Below are 13,696 nucleotides of genomic sequence, written 5' to 3'. Positions count from 1 at the left end.
CCTAAGTAAAGAGGCTGGATTTCTCCTTCTTCTTCTTTTTTTTTTTTTTTAGCTAAACCAACAGTGATTATTTTTATATCATTTTGTATCATATATTTTTATATCATTACTATTCCTTCCAGAGTTCAACTTCTGACTTTAAAACTTTCAAGCTAAGTAAACTAGTAGACCCATAGGTTAAGTGTCCAGGATAACAAATCTTCCCCCAGTGGCAATGCAGCTGACCAGCTGGAATGGTTATTGTCTTCTCATATTATGTTTATAGGGGAATCCTTGGGAAAATCTCTGCCCGGGGACTAAATCTCCAAGCTCCTGACATGCAATGATTTTTCCTTTCTAAGGAAACACAGATTGTAACCATTTTTTCAACTGAAGTCACTGTGTCCGTCCCAGTAAAATATCTGCACTGAGGGAGAATAAATAACATGTGAAAATCCCCAGCTTAAATATAAGTCTCTCTAATCTACTGAGAAAGGACTTGGCCCTTTTGTTTGAGGTCAAATAAGACTCTGCCTGAGAGGAGGACTTGAAGGAGATGTTTTATTTTTAATATACCAAGTGGAGTGGACTAAAATCAAGTTACCCTTTTTGCTTCCTGAATGGTGGCCCCAAATTTCCCTGCCAGGGTGTGGCAATAAACTAAAAGCATTATTCTGTCTTCATCCATCCTTACTTATGGCTAAGCCAGGCCAGGGAGATAGGGAGGTTCCCAGCATCGGACTATAGACTTGAGCACATTGGTGGCGTATCTAATATTACAAAAGTAATACTCATTCGTATATTAGTGATATACAACCTACAGTAAAAGAGTGTGTAAACCATTTGTCTTTTTCACTGTGGGTCTGCAATCTTTTTTTCTCCATGTGATTAAGGTATTCTAAATATTATCTAGCTTGGGGGATATTCTTTCATTTTAAAAATCTTAAATCGATTTTCATTCCTTTATGAGAGTATATCTACCTCATCACTATAAACTCTACATACTAACCCTACCACACTGATGGAATAAAGAATACAGGAGGGCAGAAGTTCCCACTGAAGCAGGAAAGCTCAATGTTATAACTTAGGTTTAATCTTAAAAACAACCAAAAGATCATGAACCTTCCAATAATACCCATTAAAATGAGCTGCATTAAGAATCTACAGTCAAGATAATAGATTGTTTTGAATCATCCTCCCTCTGGCATAATTAGTTTTAAAAATTATTAACTTCTCTTAGTGTATAGATCTCCTCAACCCCCTTTCTTTATCCTAAGAGATAAGAACATTTTGACAAGGCTTAAGATGATCCTCAAGAAGACTTTTAGAACAGAGAAAAATAGGTTTAAAGAAATCAGAACACTGATTTAACATTTCAGACCTGTCTAGAACTCTAGGAACTAAAAGAATGAGGCACCTCAGTCACTTATGATTAGAAACCTCGACTTGCCACAGGAAGAGGGTCCCCTCCATCAATAGTGAACAGGCCTGTCATATAACCACTCATTCATCTACTGTTGTAGGTTGAATTGTGCCCCCACGAAAGATATGTCAAAGTCCTAACTCCCAGTACTTCTGAATTTAATTTTACTCAGAAATAGGGTGTTTGCGGATGTAACCAAGTTAAAATGAGGTCATTCAGAAGAATAGAAGAGACAGAGACATAGTGGGGAGAAGGCCAGGTAGGAAAGAGTCAGAGACTGGAGTGATTGATATGCAAGCCAAGGAACCCCAAGGTATGATGCCACCACCAGAAGCCAGTCACCCCCAGAAGCCAAAAAGAGGCAAGAAAGGATTTTACCCAGAGTCTCCGAGACAGAACTGCCCTGCTAACACCTTGCTTTTGGCCTTCTAGCCTCCAGAGCTATGAATGAAGACATTTCTGTTGTTTTGTGCTATGGTTTATGGTACCTAATTACAGTAGTGTTAGAAAATGGATACACTTGCTAAAGAGACAATAAAATAACATGAAGGAAGGGAGTTCAAATTCTTAATAAATGAGCTGATTATGAACACAGATTAGACCTTTACAAATATAATATCATCACTCACTCAAGCTCCCTTTCCCTGTACCCTGAGGTGCAACCATCCACAGGAGGGTCTGGACCTGTCTGCTACCATTGTCTGAACATTTGCAATCTCAGAGCCACGACGCTAAATAGTTTACATCTGCTGCTTCAATTAGTCCTTATACTGGACTTGAACATATACATTATTTTCCCTATTTTGTGGATTAAAAAAAAAATTGGGAGAGGTTAAACAAGTAACTTGCCCCATGTCACAAGGCTTTAAGTAAGCAAGCTACTGTGATTTAAACCAGGTCTGTTTGATATTCATTTCCAGCCTCTTAACCATAACACTTATTGATTTTACTTCACACTTCGTCCAACAATATTTAAACTCTTCATATATTCTTTTCTGTTCATGGCATAGAACATTGTTTCTAAATTGGGCATAGGAAAGAGATCAGAATCATCTCATGGTGTGCTTTTTCAATACTTGTAACCCCCTTAAAAAATACTAGCACCGAGCTTCAAATATTTTCATTCTCTGCAGCTCTCCATCCACACATGTGTGCGCTCTGTCTCTCTCTCTCTCTCTTTCTCCCCCTCCCTCTCCCTCCCTCTCACTTCCTCTCCCTTCACCCTTTCTCTCTTACATTCTATATAACCCCACCGGCCACATCCCTTTCTCAGGCTAAATATCATTCACCCTCTTTCAAGTGCATTTAAATGCCATTTATTCAGGGATCCCTCCTTGATGTCTCAGTCTAGTTGGGACCTGTGATAATACTGCCTCACAGTGCCCTGTATTTCTCCTTCCTGGTAATTATCACAATAAAAATGAAACAATTATAGCAGGACACACCTGCTAACTGGCCCAAGGACCTGTTAGCATGACCCACATAGAAGTTAGGGTAATTGACTCATACTAGTTCTATTGCTCCAAGATTAGGAAAAGACAGGCTACATTAACCTGGGGAAGCTGAGCATGATCAATAAGGAGTGTATTTATGCAAAAGTGTGCTCTTAGTCCTTGCCATAATATCAAACATTTATAAAAATGAGATGGCTCCGATGAAAGGTCCTGGTCCTATCCAGACTAGACAATGTGCACAACTGCTCTCATTTTAGCTCTAAAAGGCTTTGTTTGGGGGGAGGCAACCGGTTCCAGATCTGATGTACCCTCTCTCACTCAGTCTTATCAATGGCAAGTACGTATGTATGTGCAGGCTTATATCTTTACAATGGGAGCTTATAGCCATTCTCTCCACTGTGTGTCTGCCTATGCTGTTTGCCTCCTGAATTCCACAAAGAGTAAGTTTTATTTAATTCCCCTTTTGTTTAATTCCCCTTTTATTTAATTTTAATTTTAATTCCCCTTTTATTTAATTCCCCTACAGATGTTTGTTCTGTAAAATAAATTACTGCTTTTCCCCAGGACCTAGTAAGCATGGGATATTTCTCTCCATAATTAAGATTCTTCTTTCAGAGTGAAGAAGGATGAAATGTGAAATATAGGCCCAAATCTATTAACTTTTCTCAGGGACTCTAAAAACTTCTGACTGTAAACAAACATGGATGACAGAAAACAAATTCTTTCTCCAAGGAATAGGCCTTCTACGTGTAGACTAATTCTGACAGAGGAAAATGTAGGCTGATCCTGTTAATCCAAGTAAATGACAAGGAAAATCTCTCTTATCCCTCCCACGTCTTCAATTAGTTATATGCCTTAGTTTCATCTCTCTTCTGGAAAAGAGCACAGGGATTGGTTAGGTGCCAGGCTTAAATTAACAGCCTCTTTCTCTAACTATTAGATGCACCAACATTTGATGCATTTTTTTTTTCTCCCTCAGAGATCTAAATGCTAGGTTTGGCAAGGATACTGCCAAAAGTCCATCACACAAATTCCAGGATGCGGCCCACAGGCTACATATACTCTCTAGACTTATTTCATTTGGGCTGCAATGTTTTGTTTTGTTTAATGTTTAAATTGGTCAAGATTTGCTGCACAACAAACAACCCCAAATCTCAGTGGTTTACAACCACAAACATTTACTTCTCACTCATAGGCTTGCCTGCTGGCTGGGGCTCTGCTGCACTCAGCAGGAATCCACAAGCATCTTCTGGAATTGACTGAGCTTGGTTGCAATCTGTAGGTAAAGTTCCAGGCTGCTCCCTGTGTCTCCTCAGTCTAGGACTAAGGAAGGAGCTTTCTCAAGGTAAATGCAGGAGTGAAAGTGGGTGGGCAGTAAAAGGTGCTTCATAAAGCCAGCCACAGCTCACTTTTTCCCAAGATTTCACTGGGTGATCCAAATCACATGACCAAATCCCAAACCAGTGTGGTAAGTGATATCTATTCTATGTGTTCTATTGGGAACCCCTGAAGAGTTACATGGTAACAGCTGTGGATGTGTAATTCTATTCTCAGGAAGGGATGAAGAGTTGGGATCAATGACTCAAACTAATGTAACTGTCAATATTTAAAAATTGGGATAGGATCCATGAAAATTTGAATATCCAACTTTTCTTGAAAAAATAACAAGATGTGGTAAAAGGAGCCCAAAGCTTAAAATATAACTTATCCTATTTTCACAAAGGGACCTGTGGAAATCGGATTCCCCATGAAGACAAAGCCAGAGCCCTTGTTTCTTTGAATCAAGATCTATGAATCCATAACCACCCACACTAGCAGTCACTCTTAATCTGAGGAAAAGCCCACTGTGTCTGAACTTCAAATGTCTGGATTCAAATCCTGGCTCACCACTTACTACCTGTGTAACCTTGGGCAAGTCACTTCGTCTTTCAAATTTCCATTTCTTTATCTCCCAGACTAATTGAGATAATACACATAAAAGTTATTCTGTGAATTGAAACATGCTACACAGATGTTGGTTGTCATTATTAGCAGGACTCACCTAGTGAAACCCAAATTACTATTTAAGGAAATGACCAATTTGCATAGCCACCTGGATTTTTACTGTCAACGACTTTGACTGGGATTCAAATGCTTTAACAGCAGGGTGATTTCATTCACTGAAGATCCAGCTGGTGTAGCAGTTTGGGGTGTGCACTAAAAGATGCTTGGAAATACCTGCTGGTCTTTCAGCTATTGTGCGATAAAACCAGGTAGGGGAATCCTTTTATCATTTCCACAGCTGAATATGCTTTAAACCCCCTAACAGAGCCAAAATTGTCAGACCAAATTCCACTTGTGATGAAATCCAACCAGGTTAACATGCTCTTTCCTTGTTAACCACCTATGCTTTTCTGGATGAAATCCTGCAGCCCTAAAACAGGCAAAACTTGACTTAACTTCAAGGAAAGTTTTGGGTTTCAATGGACCTTTGAAGTCCCTTCAAAAGAGATAAGGACTTCAATGAGAGGTTTGCCTATACAGAGGACCACAGAGGCAGGCCATTTGTAGAAATTCAGTTCATCTAGAAGTTGTCTGGTGAAAATTGGTTCAGAAAGGAGGGGCTAAGTGAGGCATGTAAGTTCAAACTCAATAGAATGAAAATGAGTCTATTTCAGATGATCAAACTTTGTTGTTTTGTACTTTTCTTCATGAGTTTCTAAAAGGAGGCTTTTTATTTTTGCTGCCATGAAGGCCAATCAATTTAATAACTAGTTAAATTAGAGCCACCATATGCTACACAAAACTCTGAAACTGCTTAGCACATAATAAGGTTTCAATATATATGTATTTAATTATTTAATTAACAAATAAGTATTTTAAAATAAAGATTTCCACAAAGGCTATGAATTCAGACTTGGGCTTAAGAATAAAGACCTTCAATTTATATTAAGGGCCTTCTTCAACACCAGATAAGCTACAGTGCAAATTCTTCAAATAGTTTTTTATCATATAATATTCTCCAAATCAAGCTAATAATAATTACATATTGTGGATCTTTATATCAAAACATTTCTATCAGGGAATATTATGCTGTAACTAAATCATTTTTACTGTGAAAGTTATTGTTTTCTAAGCTGTAAGAAATGTCAAATGGTGCCACAAGAAGTTAATTATAGCAAATTTATTTAACCAGAGCTCACTGCAGAAGAGATTCCATCAAATAGCTATAATACAATTTTATATTGTATATATAAAACATATATGTTTGCCATTCCATAAGAGGATATTTCCTTCTGAAAAATGTGGTTCCTGAATATGTACTGTAATTCCTGGAGTCCTTTAACTTTAAAGATATCAACTCCGACAGGTATGAATCCAAAGATGTTCTCTTGCTAAGGAAGTTGTTATTATATTAACTCAGAGCTGCTCGAGATTTTTAGAATAGTTTTTCAGGTGGAAGCTGTACTAAGACTCAGCTATGGTCAAAATAGGAATTCTAAAACACGGTACTTTTTTCCAGAAAAAAAAAAGAGTACATTGTATTCTGTGTTGAATTCGAATACTTCTTAGGAATCTAAGGATTTTATTTAGTCCACAGATTAAGATCTTAGAGTAAATATAATAAAAATACTTTAAAGGTTATGTATCAACAAGGTGTCAGTGTGCACAAGGATGAAGTATTCTAGTCATAATTAAATTTCAAATCTAATTATAATTTGAGGCATCCTTTTAATTACATTGCAATATTTTCTTTTCCTAGGAAGATGAGTGGTATAGCATCTTTTATCTGTAATTTTCATTTAATTAAAAATGTAAATAAATCAAGCCTCGTTCTTAAAAATATTTGCTTTCCACATAAAAGAGAAGATTTATAAAGTTGGGTTTTATCTAGTTAATCATATTTACTTTAGCCATAAACATATGATGTATGAATATATAGGGGCAGAGATCTAAATTTTCCTAAATATTATGAAGCAGAAAAAAGTGTTGCCAGTGATTATCTTTCTTGCCAGTTAGAATTCTTCCATCACTTCTGGCAAAATCCTATTAATCCTTCAAAGCCAAGTTCAAATGTCACCTCCTTTGCTTGAAGCCTTCCCTAACTCCCAAAGCCAAATTCAAGTGTAGACAACCAAGCAACAGCCAGCAACTTAAATAGCTCTGAGATTTCACTAAATCGCTGGAGAAAGGCCTTTAGCAGAATTCCCTCAGAAGGAGGACTGCATGTAGTTAGAAACCTGAGCCACATGAGCAAAGAGGTTAACTACACTCCTCCCCCCAGTGGTATATAGTGTATCCATGCGTATGAGGAAACACTAAATTGCCTCCTAAGGATCCAGCTCCTTGGCAAGCCTTGATTCTCCTCTGTGGGATGTATAAGTTTAAAGCTGAACTGGGATTCTTGGACAATAGGAGATGGGCTGGAAACAGGCTTGAGTGTTCCTCCTCTGCCCTACTCCCAGACAGTGATAGACCTCTTCTCTAAGTTAATGTTAAACAAATATTTGTAAAAACCTCCTGATTCTGTTTCCTTACACTGCTCCAACCTCAGGCCACAGAATATAAACTAAGAAAGAAGGGATATGAAGACATGAGGAAATGTCTGTTCATGTCCTCTGCCCATTTCTTGATTGGATTATTTGTTCTTTGGGTGTTGAGTTTGCTAAGTTCTTTATAGATTTTGGACACTAGCCCTTTATCTGATATGTCATTTGCAAATATCTTCTCCCATTCTGTCAGTTGTCTTTTGGTTTTGTTCATTGTTTCCTTTGCTGTGCAAAAGCTTTTGATCTTGATAAAAATCCCAATAGTTCATTTTTGCCCTTGCTTCCCTTGCCTTTGGTGATGTTCCTAGGAAGATGTTGCTGCGGCTGAGGTCGAAGAGGTTGCTGCCTGTGTTCTCCTCAAGGATTTTGATGGATTCCTTTCTCACATTGAGATCCTTCATCCATTTTGAGTCTATTTTCGTGTGTGGTGTAAGGAAATGATCCAATTTCATTTTTCTGCATGTGGCTGTCCAATTTTCCCAACACCATTTATTGAAGAGGCTGTCTTTTTTCCATTGGACATTCTTTCCTGCTTTGTCGAAGATGAGTTGACCATAGAGTTGAGGGTCCATTTCTGGGCTCTCTATTCTGTTCCATTGATCTATGTGTCTGTTTTTGTGCCAGTACCATGCTGTCTTGATGATGACAGCTTTGTAATAGAGCTTGAAGTCCGGAATTGTGATGCCACCAACTTTGGCTTTCTTTTTCAATATTCCTTTGGCTATTCGAGGTCTTTTCTGGTTCCATATAAATTTGAGGATTATTTGTTCCATTTCTTTGAAAAAAATGGATGGTACTTTGATAGGAATTGCATTAAATGTGTAGATTGCTTTAGGTAGCATAGACATTTTCACAGACATTTCTGCAAAGAAGACATCCAGATAGCCAACAGACACATGAAAAAGTGCTCCATATCACTCGGCATCAGGGAAATACAAATCAAAACCACAATGAGATATCACCTCACACCAGTCAGAATGGCTAAAATTAAGAAGTCAGGAAATGACAGATGCTGGCGAGGATGTGGAGAAAGGGGAACCCTCCTACACTGTTGGTGGGAATGCAAGCTGGTGCAACCACTCTGGAAAACAGCATGGAGGTTCCTCAAAATGTTGAAAATAGAACTACCCTATGACCCAGCAATTGCACTGCTGGGTATTTACCCTAAAGATACAAACGTAGTGATCCGAAGGGGCACGTGCACCCGAATGTTTATAGCAGCAATGTCTACAATAGCCAAACTATGGAAAGAACCTAGATGTCCATCTACAGACGAATGGATAAAGAAGAAGTGGTATATATACACAATGGAATACTATGCAGCCATCAAAAGAAATGAAATCTTGCCATTTGCGACGACGTGGATGGAACTAGAGGGTATCATGCTTAGTGAAATAAGTCAATCGGAGAAAGACAACTATCATATGATCTCCCTGATATGAGGGAGAGGAGATGCAACATGGGGGGTTGAGGGGGTAGGAGAAGAGTAAATGAAACAAGATGGGATTGGGAGGGAGACAAACCATAAGTGACTCTTAATCTCACAAAACAAACTGAGGTTTGATGGGGTGAGGTGGTTGGGGGGGGTGGGGTTATGGATATTGGGGAGGGTATGTGCTATGGTGAGTGCTGTGAAGTGTGTAAACCTGGCTATTCGCAGACCTGTACCCCTGGGGATAAAAATATATGTTTATAAAATTAAAAAAAATAATAAAAATAAATAAAAATAAATAAATAAATAAATAAATAAAAAATAAAAATAAAAAAAAAGACATGAGGAGCAAGTGAAAAGGTGGTAAGATTAATGAATGGCAGAACCTATGGGATGGGAAGAATTTTGGAATGGAGAATGAGCAGGAAACTTGGAAGAGGGTGATAAGAGAGTGGGAACTTGAATGGAGATTATAGAGAGGTTGCAAGGATAATGATAAAGGTTTGGCTGTGACCAGGGAGCTAATGGCTGAGGTAAGGTAAAGAATGAGATCATAAGCGCAAAGGAGGCCAAGAAGAGTAAGGGAGTAGAAGGACTGGCAAGAATGATGAATTCATTAACATTATGAGAGAAAATGCTGGATTCAGTGACAATAAGCCAAGAAATGGAAAGTTCAAGGAATTAGAGAGAATGGCCCAGGGTGCCTTAAACAATAAGAGCAAGGAGAAGATACTAGGTAGTTTGATGGTTTAATGACTTCAGATGAAAAGCTGGGGTTTATAAGCAGGAAGGAGGAAAAAGACCTGAAAGTAGCAATGAGGAGAAGGAAAAGCATCTAACCTACCTCCACACAACAATGAGGAGAGAAAAACAAATAGCAGCTGAAAGAGGAAGAGGAGAGGGACACCAGTTCTTCAGCTCAGGAGGTGAAGTGATGAGGATTCAGAAGTAAAAGAAATCTTCATCGAAGAGGTTGAGGACCTAAGGGATTTTTGCTAATGGCTGACTCTGAGTTCCAGGAGACAGTAGAACTGTTGTGGCATTGGAGAGAGATGAGCCACAGGTCATGAAAGGAGATATACAGTGCTAAATGCACAATAAGGTATAGAGATGTGGGATTACCTTGCCATGTGGGCTTTCTGGGGTACTAAAGTAAATAGGGTTGAAGGACGAAATTAGTTTAGTTCCAATGGCCTCAAGACTGATGGTGGTGAGGAGGCTGTGAGTATAGTGCAGGAGGAGGAGATATGGGCCAGCCAGGATCTGTAGAATCCTAGGGCCCTTTCCTCACCCCTGCCTGTTTGGAGGCCGTGACCAGGTGGTCTCAGCCAGAGCACCAGAACCACAGTGGCACCCTCTCTTAACAAATGAACCACTGGGCATAGGATTTTACCTGAGCATCTAGAACTCTTAACTACTCCTATATTATGACCCTTTTTTTCTGTTTAAAAAAAAAAAAAATGGAGATCCGTTAAATATTTTTGAGGATCAAAATGATAAAATTCAGGTTGTGTTTTGCAAAAATCTAAAAGTTTTTAGAAATTAGTCTCAGAGAGCCTGTGGGTATTGATGCTGGGTAGCCTCTAAAATTTCACACTGAAAGGATTATCTTCTGATCATCCACAATCCAGATGCTCCCCCTGGCTTTTCAAAGAGCCATCAGTGATCATAAAATATTCCTTCCAGTGCAAAACCTTAGAGGCTCTGGATTTTATCTGATTGAGAAGCCATTACTTCTTGAAAGGAAGCCACATTAAGACATACTGGATTAACTTATCTCTCTATAAGAACAGTGTTCTCCTTCAAGTCTTTGAGCATAGGTTACCTTCTCAGCAGGCCTTCCTGGACCACCCGAGTTGAAAGTGAGAAAGAGAGAGAGAGAATGAATTTTATATATAATCCCTCCTACTGATTCTGCTTTTCTGGAGAACCCTGAATAATACATGGACCTTAGGGATCCCCATTATCTGATTTCACTGGTTATAACAATAGCCAGGTTATGCTGTTGGACTGGGAAAAAAGAGCTCATTTTCCTCCTGCCTTCTCTGTGAATGGGAAAATGTGAGCACAAGCGCACATTACGGTCTATGCAAAATCTTGGTGAGTAGGGAGGCTGTAGCTTTTCCAAGGTATTAAATGGGTTAAAAGTTTGACTGCCTTTTAGTTGATCTCACTGTAGTTTTCTTCCATTTTTGAAATGGAGGAAATAAAAGACTTAGAGGTAGGGTTTGTGCTTTGAGTAGAGATTGCTGAAATTAGAGCAAATAAGAGGTCTTGATATACTCTAGACCAGGAGTAGCCTCAGTCCCCAAGATTTTCTCTTAGAAGCCAATCTAGAGTAAAAAACTGAAAGCTTCAGGTTCTGAAAATAATTCCTTTCCTTCCTTCTTTCTTTTACTCAATCGACAAATTTTTATTAAGCACTGTGCTCTAACCTTTGCACAAAGAGGTTCTGTAGATACAAAAACAAATAAAACAAGGTCCCTTGTTGTAAGACAATAACATATAATTCATGATTCATCTGTATACAGGGAATATAGCAGAGACACATCTAATATACAATTGCTGAGCATTTGTATATGCTATGCTATACATATATGCTATATGCTAGGTCCAATCACAAATAAAACAGTTCCTGCCCTTAAGAAGTTTATAATCTGGTGGGGGAAAAAACAGTTCAATGCATTTCCATATAGAAGTATAAAAATCTATTGTCTGTAGGCACTATCAGATACAGAGTTGGGGGTGGGGGATAATAATTACATTGGTTTGGGAACAAAGAGATGTGCATATTAAAGTTCAAAAGTCTGGGTGGTAACCCAGTAAGTTAAGCATCTGCCTTCATCTCAGGTCATGAGCCCAGGGTCCTGAGATAGACCTCCACATAGGGCTCCTTGCTTAGCAGGGAGCCTGCTTCTTCCTCTGACCCTCCCCTTTTTCGTGCTCTCTCTATCTCTCTCAAAAAAAAAAAAAAAAAAAAAAAAAAAAAAAAAAAAATCCAAAAACAAAAGGTTCAAAATCTAAGTGCAAGTTAGAAACTTGAAAAATACATCTATGTACTTCACGAAAGGAAATGCACGTAGACCTTCCTTCAGCATGACAAAGTGACCATGTGAAAGACCCTGAAAGCCTTTTAAGGAGTATCATAAAAATAGTCATGGTCAAAATTACAGAAAATATCTTGAAAGTGAAGGCACCTGAAGGTAGGGAACCCATTAGGAAAGATTTCTGAGGGTACCAGAATTTGGGATTTAGGCCAGTGAAATTTTTTTTTTTATTATTCTAGGGGTTTGACAAAGGATTAAATTTTACTTAAAAACCTTTTAAAAGAGCTTTGTTATGCTAAATAAGGAGTACTCCCCTCTAGCATCACAATGATCTCATAATATAAAGCATATTTTGAAAACTTATTTATATAAAATACATATAGCCAAAAGCTCATAAATGACAGTTCAATGAATTTTTACAAACTAAACCCATTTATGTATCTAGCATTCAGATTAAGAACAACACCCACAGCCTAGGAACCCCCTAAATGCTCCCTTTCAGTAGCTATTCCAATTCTTCATTGACTGCTAAAGATTAATTCTCCTTGTTACATATAATAAAGGTTGCTAGATCACAAAAAAAGAAAAATAGGAAAGTAATAACTACAGATTTTAAAAGTCCATGTTTTTAGTTGAATAATTGTGGATTCATGCAAAACTCACCTTTTAACTTTTTTTTCATTTTACTGTAAATTGGTGAAAAGTTTGTCATGTATCTACATTGGTGTATGGACCCACCTTGAGAAATCAATGGTCTAAGTGAAAGATGATGGAAAACCCTAACTTTGTTAGTTATAATAGTAAAGAAAAAAAATGTGGATGACTTAATAAAGATAGCTCTTGATAGTTATATATGTATGTGAAAGAAGGGAGAGTCTAGAATAAATACCAGGTTTCAGGTTTAAAATCTGAATAGGTAGTAGTTCTAATAAGTAAGAAAGAGGAATAAAGGAAAGGGAGTTTAGTAAAGGTAAAATAAGATTTTAATTTAAGGTAAATTTGAAGTTTGTACAGAACATTCAGCTATAGATGCCTAGAGAGATTTGTTTTCAAAAATAAAGGTAGGTATATCTGTCACTAGGAAACAATTCTTCATGGTTCTCCCATGTTTCTGTATGTATTAGGAAAAAGGCACTTACTGCCTTTGTTCCAAACTATATATTTAAGAAAGTTTGGGGCACCTGGGTGGCTCAATGTGTTAAAGCCACTGCCTTTGGCTCAGGTCATGATCCCAGGGTCCTGGGATAGAGCCCCGCATCGGGCTCCCTGCTCAGCGGGGAGCCTGCTTCCTCCTCTCTCTCTGCCTGCCTCTCTGCCTACTTGTGATCTCTGCCTGTCAAATAAATAAATAAAATCTTAAAAAAAAAAAAAAAGTTTGTATAAGAAACAGCTTTGAAAGATAGAAAATGTCTCCCTCTAGGGCAAAGGATAGGCAGGTTTACTGCCTGTTATAAAAAAATTCAAGTTCCCTAAGTTCAATACCCATCCTATGTAACATAACCCACTAAGTTTGTGGGTGTCATCTGGTCACCTTTGAATGGGCATGTGGGAATTAGAGCTCAGGGAGTACAAAAATGCTGACACTCCGGCTACTGCCATTGCTGGAACTGATAAACTATCCATTGTCTCTGATCTAGGAGTCTCATGTCTTCTACCAGCATCCATAAAACTTTAGCAGGTTAACATGTTAACTAGAAAGTACAGTAAATTCTTAAAATATTCACAGTTCCTGACATTTGTATTTAAAGTATTGCAACATTTTAATATACATAAATCATCTTACTTTTTTCAGTTTCAGACCTCACATTATTAAGGTCTTAACAATTAACTAA

The sequence above is a fragment of the Lutra lutra genome, chromosome 8 (genome assembly GCF_902655055.1).
Source record: "Lutra lutra chromosome 8, mLutLut1.2, whole genome shotgun sequence".
Classification (NCBI taxonomy): domain Eukaryota; kingdom Metazoa; phylum Chordata; class Mammalia; order Carnivora; family Mustelidae; genus Lutra; species Lutra lutra.
Note: the sequence above shows the minus strand (reverse complement) of the source record.